General features: G+C 43.0%; 1 protein-coding gene and 1 long non-coding RNA gene across 5 annotated transcripts in view; one reads left to right on the forward strand and one right to left on the reverse strand.

The window, feature by feature from the left end:
* The window catches only part of LOC141425649 (uncharacterized), a 41,285-nt gene that overhangs the window by 3,524 nt on the left and 21,888 nt on the right, over positions 1-15,873 (forward strand). For all 4 annotated transcript variants that reach the window (XR_012450679.1, XR_012450677.1, XR_012450678.1 and 1 more), the window contains exons 2-3: positions 1,064-1,139; positions 15,330-15,414. This is a non-coding gene — a long non-coding RNA (uncharacterized lncRNA). The remainder of the gene's footprint in view (positions 1-1,063; positions 1,140-15,329; positions 15,415-15,873) is intronic.
* The window catches only part of Zbtb9 (zinc finger and BTB domain containing 9), a 51,469-nt gene continuing 37,434 nt past the window's right edge, over positions 1,839-15,873 (reverse strand). The window contains exon 4 of the transcript XR_012450675.1: positions 1,839-3,865. The gene's annotated coding sequence lies outside the window, so the exon portion shown is untranslated. The remainder of the gene's footprint in view (positions 3,866-15,873) is intronic.

Raw genomic sequence — 15,873 nt, forward strand, 5'->3', positions numbered from 1 at the left:
CCTCAGCTTCCCAAGTGCTGGGATTACATGAGTATGCCACTATACCCTGTGACTGTTTCTTAATGCGTCTATAATATTTAAGGGAATTTGACATTTGAATTGAAGAATCTAACACATGAATCTTGTGATTTTGAACTGAATTCTGCAATTTATTTTAAATTCATAACTTGAAACTGAAAGGCATCAGATATTTTGATAATGTCTGTAAACAATATTGGAATCATTATGATAACTTGATTTGCCATATTTAAAAGTTTGAATTATTTGGTTTATAAGAATTATTTAACATGCTTAAGACTTTTCTCATTTGACTTGTAAATCTGCCCTTTGAGAAATTTGAAGTGCTTAGCAAAAAATCAAGTATTAAATTTGTAAATGTACTTAAAATATTTAAGAGAATTTAATTAACTAAGTTTGTAAATGATATGGGTAATGTTCAAACAAATTTAATATGTCAAGCCCGTGGGCTAATTGAACACTAATCAAAGAACAAATTATTGCTGTTATTTTTTATACAAAATTTATGACTTCTAAGAGAACATCAGGGTATACAAGTTAAATTTAAGAATGTAGGCAGTCAGGAGACAGTGGCTCATGCCTGCAATTCTTGTTACTTGGGAGGCTGAGATCAGGAGGATCGAGGTTCAAGAGACCCCCCATCTCTAAGTAATCAGAGCAAAGTGGACTGAAGGTGTGGCTCAAGCAGTAGAGTGCCTCCTTTGCTAGTGCAAGGCCCTGAGTTCAACACCCAGTACCAGAATAAAAAAAAAAAGAGTTCAGGGAGGGCTGGTATAGTGGTACATGGCTATAATTCCTACTAGGAGGGAAGCAGAAGTAGGAGGGTTCCAGCTACAGAAGGACCTGGCAAAAGGCACAGGAACTTATTTGAAAAACTAAGGAACAAAAGGCTAAGGCCATGGCTCAAGTAGTAAAGCACTTGGTTATTAAGCTCAGAGACCCTTAGTGCAAACTCCAGTACCAAAAGCATTTAGGAAAATCTGCCTTTAATTTCTCAGTTTTTCTTTATTTATTTTGGGTTTTGTTTGCTTGTTTTTTGAGACAGGGTCCTGCTATGAAGACCAGGGTACCTTTGAACTTGGGATCCTCCTGCCTCAGCATCCCAAGTGCTGGAATTATAGGTATGTACCTCCAAGCCCAACTAAATTTGTAACTTTTATATATTGAAAGTTAATTTATTTTTAAGTACTGAGAATCAAAGTGAAAAGTAATTAAAACAAGTAACTAGCTCTTTGTGCTCTCAGATGTCTTTCCTAAAATCCTCATCCTCCAAGAACTTGACTGTTCCTGTGTCAGTGTTCTTGAGCTTCTACAGGCCTCCTTCCTGGAACTCTCTCACCTGACCTGTGTTTTATGGTGTTTAATATGAGACTGGCTTGCTACTTATGGCACTAACTAGACACCTTATAGTGTTAAAAAAAAATTACAAGAGACTCAGCCAGGTGTCATTGGCCCACGAATGTAGTCCTAGCTACTCAGAAGGCAGAGATCAGGAGGATTGTGACTGAATGCCAGCCCTGGCGAATAGTTTGAGAGACCCTATCAAAAATACCCAACACACACATACAAAAAGGGCCGGCGGAGTGGCTCAAGTGGTAGAATGCTTGCATAGCAAGTTTGAGGCCCAGAGTTCAAACTCCAGTACTGCCAAAAATTCTAAGTGGCCAGTTGTTTTGAATTAGTCTTCTGCATTGGGCCCCCATGTACACCAAAAATCAAAATGGAGTCACTTATGATAAAGTTCCACTTCACCAAATCAATATTAAGTTGTCTGACCTTCACAGAAATCAGAAGAGATAAGTCAAAGTTCTATTGGCTTGATAATGAAGTTTCCTCTGCCTTAATCTTTACTCAAAAAAAAAAAAAAAAAGAAAAAGGTAACCGGAGGCTAACCAATCTGTTATTTTTATATTGTTTCTGTCTCCCTGTTCGTGCCTCATAAGGAAAGTAACTTTGAAATGACCAATTCATTTTTTTGTTCTTGTATGCATAGGAGGGAGAGGGGAGATTGGGTTTGAACTCAGGACTTCACACTTGCAAAGCAGGTGCTTTACTACTTGAGCTAGACCTCCAGTCCATTTTGCTCTGGTTATTTTGGAGTTGGGGGGGAGTCTCATGAACTGTTTGCCTGCGCTGGCCCTGAACCTCGATCCTCCAGATCTCAGCCTGTCATGTAACTAGGATCACAGGCGTGAGCCACCCGACTTTTGTTCTTTATTTCTGCTTTTTTCAGTTCTCTCTCTCTCTATATATATAAAACCAGCCTCCTCAGCTGTGCTGATCAAAGCACTTCTGCATCATAGGATGAAGTGTTGAAGGAATCCAGAGTAGGAAATAAAGCCAGTTAAAATCTTTAAATAGATCGGCGTGTGGCGCAGTGCTGTGGCCTAATTGTAGAGTGCTTGCCTAGTATTGGTAAGGGCTTGGGTTCTATCCTCAGCATCGATAAGATCTTTAAGCTAAATGTGTCACTTTGTCCTTTGACATCGGAGTAAGATTTACTGACACGTGAACAGTGAACAGTAGTTATTTCCGTTTACTAAAAGGACTGCTCGTGTGTTTCTCCTTTAGATATCCAACAGGAAATACCACGGGGAAAAAGTATTTTGACAAATACACAGTGCAAACACTGAGGAGGTCGCGGCGCACATCAGCGGGTGGACCCGCGAGTATAGACGCTTGGTCCGGTGGTACTCAGCGCAGCAGAGCACAGGGCACCGAGACGCTGAGTCCTCCAGGCGCCTAGAGAGGACGCGGGCGGAGGGGGCAGGGCCTGCGCTCCGGAGCCTTCGGGGATTGGTCCCGACTGGGGGGGGCGGAGCTTTCTGTGCGCCGGCGCACTAGGTCTCAGACGGTCAGGTGGAGAGGGTGGATGTCCAGCTCTTAACCCCTGCTACCTGTGCACGGCCCCACGCCGTAGCCGTCCTGTTAGCCCCTGGTGGACACTGTTCCGGCCCCCGGCCCGGCGTATCCTCGGAGAAGCGGGCTTGGGATGACCGGCCATAGTGGACCCGCCTCCTGTCTGAGCGTCCGTTACCTCTAGCCTGAGGCGCGAGCCTCAGACATCGAGGGTGGAGGCGGCCTCCGCAGGGAGGCGACGCGGGGTAACTGAGGACTGGAAGGCTCACCTGCAGCTTCTCACTAAATGGGGCGGGGTGGGGGCTTCCTCGTACCGCTCTGGCGGGTTGTGGGAAGCCTCAGGAACGTGAGAGCTTCCAGAATGTGTCAGAATAGACCCTGAGCTGGCTGCGTAGTAAGCAGTCTCCTTACCAGTATTTGTTATTTATACTATTTATCTTAATGTCAGACAGAAGGCTTGGAATTTGCCTGTGTCCCTTACTGTTTTGGCAGGCCCTCATGGCCAGAGCACTGCTGGGTAAAGCTGCACCGTTCCTGATTTCATTCATTGACAGGAAATCAATAAAGAGAAGATATTTCTATTCCCAGACTCACATCTGATTCTTATCTTTTAAAAATACATAGTTCTTGCTGGGAGTGTGGCTCAAGTGGTAGAGTGCCTGCCTAGCAAGTAGGAGGCCCTGAATTCAAACCGCATTAACACAAAAAAGAAAAAAAAAGCCAAGTGGCTCATGCCTGTAATCCTAACTATTTGGGAGGCTGAGATCAGAGGTATGGAGATTTGAGGCCTGCAAGGGCAAATAGTTCCGGAGAGCCCATCTCCAAGATAACCAGAGCAAAATGGACTGCACGTTCAGAGCACCTGCTTTGCAAGTCTGAAGTCCTGAGTTCACATCCCAGTCGCACCAAAAGAAAAAAAAAATCCTGCCCTTCGAGTGGTGGATCCCCTGGCTAGGAAGCATGAAGTCCTGAGTTCAAACCCCAGTACCTAAAAAAGGAAGAAAAGAAAATTAGGAAAGAAAAATGCATACTACAGATTCTCACGCCTACTTTTCTCACACCTGGAGTTCTCTGGCTGCGTCAGAATCTCCAGCCTGGGACTGACCTGTAATTTCTAGGGTGGCTGCCCACCCAGCAACCTACACAGGAGGACTTGCCTACCAGGACCATATTGCTTTCCAGGTCTGTGATCCCAGAGACAGCACATGTCTCTAATATCCCCAGACGTATGAAATGGAATTTTTGCGCTTTTTTCACTATAATCCTGTAGTAGAATGATTTAATTCTATTGAAATCAAGGGGACTAAAAAGGTGGAAGTCTCCCACCTGGAGTTTGCCAGCCCCTCATACTTTTGTAGTTAAAAAAGAAGTTCCCCAGCCCCAAAAAGGAAAGGATGGGGTAGGGTTTAACTCAATCCATGATATAAAAGTATAGTAGAAAATAGAGTCCCCATGGTGATGTGGTGGTTCAAGTGGTAGAGTGCCTGCTTAGGAAGCATGAGAGCCTGCAGTACTGAAAAAAAAAAAAAAAAAAGGCAGTCCCAACATATCATCTAAAGAGGAAACAGACCAGGTTTTAGCTCTACCCATTGCTAGTATTTCTGTGGTGACTAACAGAAAAACCTTGATCTGAGAAGCCCTTTCAGGATGGACAGGGCAGGAAGGAGGTAGAGAGCTGGGGAGTCTGTAGCTTGTCATAGAGAGAGGAAACCCCAAGATTATTGATGGCGATAGCACTGGCTATAGAAGGAAGCAAACTGAGCTAGTGGGAAGGAGCCCAGGGGTAGGAGCAAAGAGGAATACGGATAGGTTTTTGTCATTTTGAGATTAGAGGCCCACCAGCAGACAGTTGGCCTGATGTCCTGATTCCTTAACATGGCATCTTTTCGTTGGTCAGAAATAGAAATTTCAGTTTATAAACCTGCACTTATCAGCCAGTTGGAAAGAGAAGTCTTGTGTATCCACATCAAAGAACTGCAATCAAAACATGCCAGAAGGTAGCCTGGTACATGAGTACTGGAAGGCTTTGGGGTCCCTGTCTGCTCTGCTTTCATCTTGAATAATTCTAAAGACTTTTGAGTGTTTTTGTTTTTGAGACAGGGTCTCATTATGTACTCCAGGCTGTCCTCGAACTTGAAATCCTTCTGCTTTAACCTCCCAAGTTCTGAGATTACAGGCCTCAGCCACTCTGTTTTATATACTCTATTTTATTTTTTAGAGCATTTTATTTTTTTTTTTTTGTGTGTGTGTGTGTGGTGCTGTGGCTTGACCTCAGGGCCTACACCTTAAGCCACTTCATCAGCCCTTTTTTGTGTTGGGTTTTTTTGAGACAAGGTCTCAATAACTATTTGCCTGGCCTGGCTTCAAACCACAATCCTCCTGATCTCTGCCCCCTAAGTAGCTAGGATTATAGGTGTGAGCCATTGGTCATTTTGATTACTTTTCTCATTGTGGATGATTTTACTGTTGCCACAGACTACCCTTATTCTCTCAGGTCTTGCTGAGATTTGGGGTTACTATTGCTATGAAGGCCTAAGATGGGTTTGGTTTTGGTTTTGTTGTTTGTTTTGGGAGTGCTCAGGATCAAACATTGGGCCTTGAAATGCAAGGCAAGTGCTCTACCACTGAGCTACACCCTAGCCCTGGCCTTATGCCTTAAAACAGGTTGAATTGAGACACTACCCTCTCTTGGGAGCCATGGCCCCCCATGTTTGATTCCCAGCTGCCTCATTCATGTTTACAGTTCCTGCCTGGTGCCTAAAATATCTGAGTTTGTGAACTCAGCTTTAAATTTCCCTTCCTGTCTTTGTTACCTATTGTTCATACTAGAATGGCATGGAGAAGTCTAGAAGGGAAGCCTGCCAAGCCCTTAGTCTGGCTTTTTCAAAGAGAGTTACTACAGGCAAGGCAGGTCTGGCCCTTAGACTCACACCACCATATTTGCAAAAGTTTCAGTGATAATGAGACAGTCAGTGTTACTCCTTAAAAACTATCACAGAGGACTGGAGGCATGGCTCAAGAGGTAGAATGCCTGCCTAACAAGCACAAAACCCTGAGTTCAAGACCTAGTACTACCAAAAAAAGAAAGAAAGAAAGCCACCACAGAAAACGTGTGCATCATAAAAGCCAGGATGCCCTTGTCGAGAATAAACTAGATGAGAGAATGGGACTGTTTGGGACCACCACAGGAGGACAAAAGGCAAAAAAACTCCTGGGCCTTCACCCTGTTACTAGTCAAAAGCATGGTATGTATTCTTTTCCACCCCACCCTCCTGCTCACTACCTGGCCCATATTACAAGCCCAGGGTGTTTGTGCAGGGTGAGGATGCCAGCAGAAGGAATAGTAATTCCGGGATAAACTGGCCACACATTCCACAGAGCCAGGATGTTTGCCAGTACCACACACGCCATCTTTGAAACTGCCCAGTGCCAGTAAAAAAATTTTCAGATTTTAGCCCACCCCTGTAACTCCTACACATGAATAAAAAGCTTGTCCGTTCCTTTGTTTGGGGTGACTCATTTATATTCTGTCTCTCTTTCAATCAATCAGTCAGGGCTACCTCCCTTCAGCTTGGCTGAACACCTCCCTCCATTAAAGCTTTGCCTGTGTGTTCATAACATTTGGCTTGGTTTTCTTTCTATCAGTTCCGGGCCAGGAATTCCTTAATCAATAGCAGTTAAGCTTCACTAAGCAACTCCCTTCTACAGGCACTGTTCGAAACATTTGCCTGTTGGAAACCTTAAGGGGGGTGGTTGTTGTAGTTTTGTTTCTTGTCTTTTTATGTGTGTGTGATGGAACCCTGGGCCTTACACCTGTTAGGCAAGTGCTTACCACTGAGCTACATCCTCAGCCCTTGTTTTCTTTTCTTTTTTTTTTTTTTTTGTACTAGGGCTTGAACTCAGGACCTACACTTTGAGCCACTCTGCCAGTCCTTTAATGTGATGGGTTTTTTCAAGATAGGGTCAATCTTCCTGATCTGTGCCTCCTGAGTAGGTAGGATTACAGGTGTGAGCCACCGGCACCAGGCTTAGCCCCTGCTTTTTTTGAGACAGGAACTAGAGATCCTCCTGCCTCAGTCTCCCTAGTGCTGGGATAACAGGCATGAACCACTACACCTGGCTGGGAGGTGCTGTTATCCTCATTTTATAGATAAAGAAACTACCAGCAAGAGGTTGATTAACTTGCTTTAGGTCACCTGAGTAATTATCTATCTATTCATTTGTTTGTCTGTTTATGGTCTTGGATCCTGTAGTGGAATGATCTAATTCAATTGAAATCGAGGGGACTAAAGGTGGAAGTCTCTCACCTGGATTTGCCAGCCCTTTCCTACTTTTGTAGTTAAAAAAGATGTTTCCAGCCCAGCAGGGCCTCCCATGTGCTAGTGTAGAGCTAGACTGCACGGCATGCCCAGCTCAATAATAAGTTTTTAACTTGTTTATTTTCTTGTTTTATGATTATTTTCTAATCATAGAAGTAATTGTCATTGATTATAGAAAATTTGGCAAATATAGAAAAGTAAAGATACACACTTAAAAAATTATAAAATAGTTGGTCTGTTATGGTGACACATCCCTGTAATCCTAGTACTAGAGACACTGAAGCAAAAAGAGTTCAATGCCAGCTTGGATTAAGTAGTGAGATTTTTGTATCCAAAAAGAAAAAAGTAAAAGCCTAGCATTCAAGAGGGGGGGCTCCATCTCCAAAAAGAAAACAAACAAACAAAAAAAAGACTCTGCCAGTGTTATTTTCCCAGAGTATTTATATTTTTTGACACAGGATAATTTGATACTGAATTTTTTTAATGTTTTCTTTTGTCTTTTTTTTTTTTTTTCTTTTTTTTTGGCAGTACTGAGGTTCAAACTTAGGGCCTCATGCTTGCTAAGCAAGTGCTGTACCACTTGAACAAAGGCCAGCAAATGTCCATGGTGACTATTTTCCCATGGCATTATCTACTGTTTTCCTTTGTTTTTTTTTTTTTTTTTTCCTTCATTTGTTAAATTGTTTTTTGAGACAGGGTCTTGCTATGTAGCCTGGACTGGCCTGGAACTCATAATCCTCCTGCATCAGCCTCCTAAGTGCTGGAATTAGAGGTGTGTACCACCACACCAAGCAGCATCATATTTTTAAGGTTTCAGTCTTATATTATAGGTACTATATTGAATTTTGTTCTCAACTGACTCCCTATTGTTGGACATTTATGTAACTTCCAAGCTGTTATAATTAATCAGCATGCCAACTTACGCTAAGAATCTCTGGCAAGCAAGAGATGTGACCGTTCTGCAAGTTGGTCACACATCTTCTCCCTATGAGAGTATGTACGGATGCAACTGCATTAACAGAGCTCAAAAGAGGGTTGCAGTTGATTTCAGAACTGCAGTCAGCAGGCCATGTGAGGGTCTGTAGCATGCGTTTGGGTATGGGATTGTTTGTCTACACTGTAGCCTTCAAGTTATGTCAAAGACAATCCTCATCTACTCTTTTAGAGATCCCCTAAGGGATCTGCAGGTGATTAATCTTTTCTCTCTTGTTACTCTCAGAGTCCTGTGTCTGTCCCCACTGTCCCAAGGTCTGACATTTGGGCATCTTGAATGATTGTTCTTTATGTGTTCCTATGGCCTTGCGGTCTTTTACCCCATGGCATCTCATTTCTCTCTCTCTCTCTTTCTTTTTGTGGTATAAAGAAGAAAACTTATTTATACTTTTCCCACTACTCCACGAAATAGTATGCTCACTTCGTATGTGTGGGGGTGGGGGTGTTGGAGATCAAATTCAGAGCCTCATGCATGCTAGAGCTGTAGTCCCAGCTACTTGGGAGAGTGAGGCAGGCAGATCTCTTGGGCACACCAGTTCAAAGCCATCCTGGACAACATAGGAAGGCCCTGCTTACCTAGCAAGCTCAAGGTCCTGAGTTCAGCCCCCAGTACCACCAAAAAAAAAAGTGTTAAAATTTAAAATTAGAATTCTAATTGGAATTGTATAGAATTTGCAAGGAATTTTCTGAGGAAAACTGACATCTTAGTGCATCTGATGGCATGGTATTCTTTATTCAAAAATTCTTTTCTATGTTCCTTTTTCTATATTTATTCTTTATCAGAGCTTTAAGGTTTTGTTTTGTTTTTTTCCACAAAGGTATTGTGTATTTTTGGTTAAGCTAATTTGTAGGTATTTTCTTTCTTTTTTTTTTTTTGTGGTACTGTGATTTAAACTCAGGGCCTACACCTTGTGCCACTCCACCAGCCCTTTTTTATGATGGGCTTTTTTGAGATAGGGTCTCAAGAACTATTTGCCTTGGGCTGGCTTCAAACTGCAATCCTCCTGATTTCTGCCTTCTGAGTAGCTCGGATTAAAAGGATAAGTCACTGGTTCCCGGCTCTTAGTATTTTCTAGTTTTACTAATATGAATGGAATCTTTTTGTTGTTATCTTCTAGTTGATTTTTTGCTGGTGTGGAGAGAAATACTAATGGTTGATGTTTTAGTCCAAATTTTCATTGCTTTGACAAAATTTCTTGAGCAATAGTTTAAAAGTGGAAGGATTTATTTTATTTATTTATTTATTTAGAACTCAGGGTCTCACACTTGCTAGGCAGGTTCTCTACCACTTGAATCACTCTGCCAGCCCTTTTTTATGTTGAGTATTTTGGAAATAGGATCTCACAAACTAGATGCCTGGGCTGGCCTCAAACTGTGAGCCTCCTCATCTCTGTCTCTCAAGTAGCTAGGATTACAGTGATGAGCCCCTAGCCCCTGGTTATTTATTTTGATTCGTGGTTTCAGCTGGCTCTGTTGCTTTGGGCCTGAGGTGAGGCAGAATATCATGGTAGTGGGAGTGCAGTAGCAAAGCAGCTCATCTCACGGCAGGCGGGAAGCAGAGAGGCACAGGAGGAAGGAGTGAGCAAGGGATAGCCCTCACAATCCACCCCCAGGGTCCCACCTCCTACAGCCTCCACTACTTCTCAAAATAGTACCACCAGCTGGGGACCAAGGCTTCAGCACATGAGCCTGTTGGGACATTTCATATTCAAACTATAACATAGCTTGTTGCTTTGGAGACTTTCTTACTGCAATAATAATTTTTCTCTAATAGTGTTTAGCTTGACTCCAGTCGGTCTTCTATGTAGATTATTTAGATCATCTGCAAATAATGAACTTTACTTCTTCTCTCCAAAACTTTATGCCTTTTATTTTCCTTTCCCTACAGCCCTGATCAGGATCTCTAGTACTATGTTAAGTAGTAGCAGTGGTAGAGACTACCTTTTTTGTTCCTGATCTTTCCTTAAAAATTTTTTGGGGGCGGGCAGTACAGAGGTTTGAATTCAGTGCCTCGAGCTTGCTAAGCAAGTGCTCTATCACTTGAGCCACTCCTCCCAGCCTTTTTTGCTTTAGTTATCTTTCAGATAGGGTCTCTTTGTTTGTTTTGCCTAGGTGTCAAGGCCTAGACCTTGATCCTTCTTTTTACACTTCCTGCATAGCTGAGATAACAAGTGCACACCACTACACTGAGCTTATAGGTTGAAATGGGGTCTTGTGACATTTTTGCCTCAGGGCTGGCCTCAAACTGTGATTCTCCCAATCTCTGCCTCCTAAGTAGCTGTGATTCCAGGTGTGAACTACCTCGTCCAGCCTTTTTTTTTTTCTTTTAGATATTGGGGATAGAAGTCAGGGCCTTGCAAATGCTACGCACACACTGAAGTATACTCCCAGCCCTCGTTCCTGATCTCAAAGGGATATGTTTAAAGTTTTTCTGCTAAAGATTTTGATAGATAATCTTTACCAAGTAAAGGAAATTTCCTTCTGTTCTTAGTTTGCTAAGTTTCTTTATTTGAAATATCTTTGGAAACATTTCCAAAAATATCACAGAACACCATTTATTCAGTATGCTGAAATCTGACCTATTGCAAATTATTTCCAGAGTTTAGATATCTTAACTCTGAAAAGAGCACAGTGCTTTAAAAAATATACATATTTTAGGATATAAGGAATGATTTATAGTGTGGGACAGAAGGTACTGTTAGAAATAAACAATTTTTAAAAGCATGATGTCTCCAGAAAACTTAATATAAGTACATGTGACTCATTAGGGCGTCTTAAATAGCTGACATTCAGTATAGATGAAAAATATGTCCAGGTTTACCTAAAATTAGGAAAAAAGTTACATAAGACAGCAATATTTAATAGTATAAGAACAGTGCGTCTTGCTTGTTGACTGTCATTTAAGGGAGGACGCCAGGCAGTAAGAGAGTGGCATGTGAACTTTTCGGTAGGGCAGCTGTTGGTGCAGTGAAATCGAGGGCACAGCAGATGTGAACTACTGAAACCCAAGGAGTGAGACACTTGCCTAGGGCTTTCTGACTTTTCTTCAAGTCTGTGTACCTGGACAGTTACACCTCTCAGTAGTAAGCGTACATGATAGAGGTGTTCTCCTGTGTTAAAGAAATCTAGAGGCAGGCAGGTAAGGGCATACGGTACCTCCAGCGCCTTCTGTTTTTTCCACTGCCAATTCCCAACATGTGTCTTCCTCCATCGCATCATGGTCGGAAGATGGCCACTGTAGCTCCAGCCATCACATCCACATTCCAGACAGAATGAAAGAGGAAACTAAGTCAGCTGCCCTTCAAGCAGCACTTCTCAAACTCTAATGCAAGTACAAATCAACAGGGGAACTTGCTAAAATGCAGAGTCAGGTCTACTAAGGCTGGGTTGGGACCCAAGATTCTGTATTCCTAACAAGGTACCACACTCTCGAGTCACAAGGCTTGAAAGAACTTTCTGCAAGCCCTGTTCAGGGGCTTCGCTTTCATTTTATTGGCCAGAACCGTATCATATAACCCATCCTAGGTGCAGAGAAGCTGGGCACTTTTCACCTTGCAATCTACTGTGTTTTGTTAGTAGGAGAGGAGACAGTGGTGATGGTAGGTGATTTAGCAGTCTCTGAGAGAGGGCTCGGTCACAGTTGTTTGTGTGAATTTGGAAATATTTAAGAATCAGCCCCATTAATAATTACAGTTCATTTTTCATAGAAAATACGATTTCCACCATCTACCCTCATGGAAATTTTTTTCTGGGGATGTTATCAATGAAGCCAATGAAGTCACTATGGTGTGTATGAGGTGATGGAACTTGTCCTTCTTCCAGTTACAGATCCAGTAACTGAGCTAGTTTTCCTATTTGTGAAACAGCAGTTGTGACTAATAGGCCCTCCCCTGTCCTGGTCTAAAGCTTTTGGAATGTCCTTTGGGAATGCTAATGACTGGTTGGAGCTTTCCTGGAGGCCTCAGGATGGGCTGGCTCCAAGAGAACTCCCACAAAGCAGAGGTTGGAACTTGCAGTCCTACCCACTCCAACCTCAAGGCTACAGGTTGTCTTGATCATGGGAGTGGGGCAGCAGAGAGAGAAGGGTGAGGAAGGGTCTGGGGACATGATATACTCTTCAAAGGCACATTCCAGTGACCACTTCCTCCTACCAGGCCCCACTGCGCAGTAATCCATGCAGCTATGAATTCATCAGTGGGTTAATCCATCCATGAGGTTCGAATCCTGATGATCTACTCACCTCTCAATAGTGCCACCAACTGGAACCAAGCTTTCAACACATGAGCCTTTGGGGGGACACTTCATATCCAAACTAGAACAGAAGTGAAGTGCTTTGGAAGTACTGTGTGTTATGAGTGAGGGTATAGAGGAAAAAAAACTTGTTTTCGTATACATGACCTTTGGGAGGAGCTGGGCTTTGAAGGGCTAAGAAAAACTAACTCTCCTGCTTCACCTTGCATGTATACTCACTTTTTTACTTATTACTTATTTATCTTTCTATCTATTTATTTGTTGGTAGGACTTCGGTTTGAACTCAGGGCTTCCCACTTGCAAAGCAGGAGCTCTATACCAGGCACCAGTGGCTCACACCTGTAATCCTAGCTACTTGATAGGCTGAGATCAGGAGGATCGTGGTTTGAGGCCAGCCTGGGGAAACAGTTAGCAAGACTTCATCTCCAAAATAACCAGACGAAAAAAATGGGCTGGAAAATGAACTGGAGGTATGGCTCAAGTGGTAGAGTGCCTGCATTGCAGGTGTGAAGCCCTGACTTCAAATTCCAGTCCCACCAAAAAAGAGAAAAAAGAGCCACACTCCAGTCCATCTTGCTCTGGTTATTTTAGAGATGGGGTCTCGAGAACTATTTGAACCACAATCCTGGCCTCAAACTGAGATCCTCCCAGTTTCAGCCTCCCAAATAGCTAGGATTACAGGCATGAGCCACCAGCACTCTGCTTTACTATGTATGTATATATGTAACTATTTTGAGACAGGGTCTCATTTGTTGCCTAGCCTGGCCTGAAACTCCTGGGCTCAAGCCATTTCCCCTTCCTCATAGGTATCTAGGACTACAGGCACGCCCCAGCACACCTGGCTCACCTTTTACATTCAGCCTCTGATACTGTCTTAGTTCCAGGTATAAATCTCCAAGATGCTGATACAACTGTAAAAGGATATTGTTGAGACATTCTTGGTCATGAAGACAAAATAAATGAAACAGGAACAGAAGAATGCTTGTGATTATGCAGTTTTTATTCTTTTTACTTCAATCAATCTGAAATTTTGAGGGGAAAAAAAAAAGCTTTGTAAGGGCTAGGGATAAAGTTCAGCAGAGCACTTGATGCACAAGCCCCTGGACCTGATCTCCAGCACTGCCCCCCCAGAAGAAAAATCAAACCCAGAGCTAGGCATGCGGTCTACCACCGAGCTACACCCAAGCTCCCAAAAAGTTTTTAAAATTAAGAGATATCTAGAATTTATGAATAATGTCTATAATAATTCAACAACAATGAAACAACCTGGTTAAACAATGAGCAAAGAATATCACTCACTAATTATTAGAGAAATGCAAATCAAAATCACAGTGAGATACCCATGCAGATCCATTATAGTGACTATTAAAAAAAAAAAATCCAACCAAAGCAAGATCCAGAAATAAAGAAAGTGGAACTCTTATACATTGTGGTGGGAATGTAAAATGGTGCAGTCACTATAGAAAACAGTATGGTGCTTCCTAAAATATTAAATACAGAGGGCTGGGGATATGGCTCAAGGTTGAGACTCTGAGTTCAAACCCCAATATTACAAAAAAAATTGAACACAGAATTACCATATGATCTAGTAAGAGTTGGAAGTGAGGATCCAAGCAGGTATTTTTTTTTTTTTTGCCTACAATAATAGCAGCATTAAATACCATAGCCAAAGGGTAGAAGCAACCCAAGTATATATGTGCAGAGTGGCTAAACAAAATGTGTTATACAAAATTAGAGATAAGGGCAAAATAGTTTCTGCCGGGTAGCGAGGGGGTGGGGGGATAAGGAGGGGGTGGAGGAAGGGGGGAGAAATGACCCAAACATTGTACGCACATATGAATAAAATAAAAACTAAAAAAAAAAACCAACAAAATGTGTTATACATGCAGTGGAATATTATTCAGCCTTTAAAAAGGATTTTTTTTTTTTTTGGCAGTACTGGGGTTTGAACTCAAGAGCTTCACACTTGCTAGACTTCCTAGACAGGCACGTTATCACTTGAGCCACTCCATCAGCCCTTTTTTTGTGTTGGGTTTTTTCAAGACAGGGTCTCGCAAACTATTTGCCCAGAGATGGCTTCAGATCAATCCTCCTGATCCTCCTGATCTCTGCCTCCTGAGTAGCTAGGGTGACAGGCATTAGCCACCAGCACCGGGCAAAAGGAAGGAAATTTTGACACATGCTACAACACGGGTGAGCCTTGAAGACACTATGCTAAGTGAAGTGAGTCAGTCACAAGGACAAATACTGTGTTCGCGTTCGGTCCTGAGAGTAGTCAGTCATGCAGACAGAAATGGAAGCGTGCCAGACGCTGAGGAGTGGGAGTGGGAAGTGGTATAGTTTGGATATGCTTTGCTTTGCCCAGTAAAAGTTTATGTGCAGGGAAGCTTGGTCCCCAGTGTAGTGATGTTGGGACGTGGTGCAACCTTTAAAAGGTGTAGACTAGTGGCAAGTGATTATGTTATTGGGGTCACTACCCCCTTAAGCAATTAATACAGTTCTTGTGGGATCCCAGTTTATTCCTGCAAGAGGGGTTATAAAAGAGTAAGACTGGCACTCTCTGCTCTCTGGCTTTCTCTCTCATCATGTGGTCTCTCCCTCTCTTACCTGCTTCTGAAGTGATACCGTCTAAGGCCCTCACTAGAGGCTGAAAAAATGCAGCTGCACAATCTTGGACTTTAAGCTTCCAAACCATGAGTTAAATAAGCCTCTTTCTTCTCTCACCCTCCCTTCCTTCCACAGGTCCAGAACTGCAGGGCCGCCCCCTGTGAAAGTTCTCCTGCTCTGTTTGTGGCCCCACCCTAGTCACTAGAAATTGGTCACGGTTTGAGGCAGGGCCTGCCTGTTTTTCAGTGATCTAACTTAGACTTTCCCCCCAATTTCTGCCAGTTGCAGCCCACAGTATCCCCCTCACCTGCTGAGGAAAGCCAGGAGGCCCCAGGGACAGCATCTGCAGCCCTGGCAGCTGCAGCAGGTAAGCCTGGGTTTCTCCATTGTCCTTCCCAAGATTTGTACTGCCACCCAAATGAGTGTCCACTCCTACCCTGATGGTGCCATTTGCTGACCATGCAGCTCTGACTGTTCTGAAAAAGTATCTTCCTAACTTGGCTCTTGGCCTTTTGTTCCCTGGTTCTCTTTCTCCATGCACATCAGATGTAACAACAAACTCAGAGCCTCCTTTTGTCCTGTGAACCTGGTTGTGTCCAAGGATTATTTCTCAGGCAGTAGCAGAAAAAAAAATGTCTTTTAGGATTGGATGACCCACGAGGATGTGTGGGCTGTGGTCATACCCTTCACTTCTGAGCAATGACACTGTCTATCCCCTCCCAGGAATCTCTACAGGATGTGACAGCAAATTTCAGGAATGTGCGCCCCGCTGTGCAAGAATTCTCTTGGACTCTGAATTCAGTCATTGTTGCCTCTCATCCATTAG

This window comes from Castor canadensis, chromosome 8, assembly GCF_047511655.1.
Source record: "Castor canadensis chromosome 8, mCasCan1.hap1v2, whole genome shotgun sequence".
Lineage (NCBI taxonomy): Eukaryota > Metazoa > Chordata > Mammalia > Rodentia > Castoridae > Castor > Castor canadensis.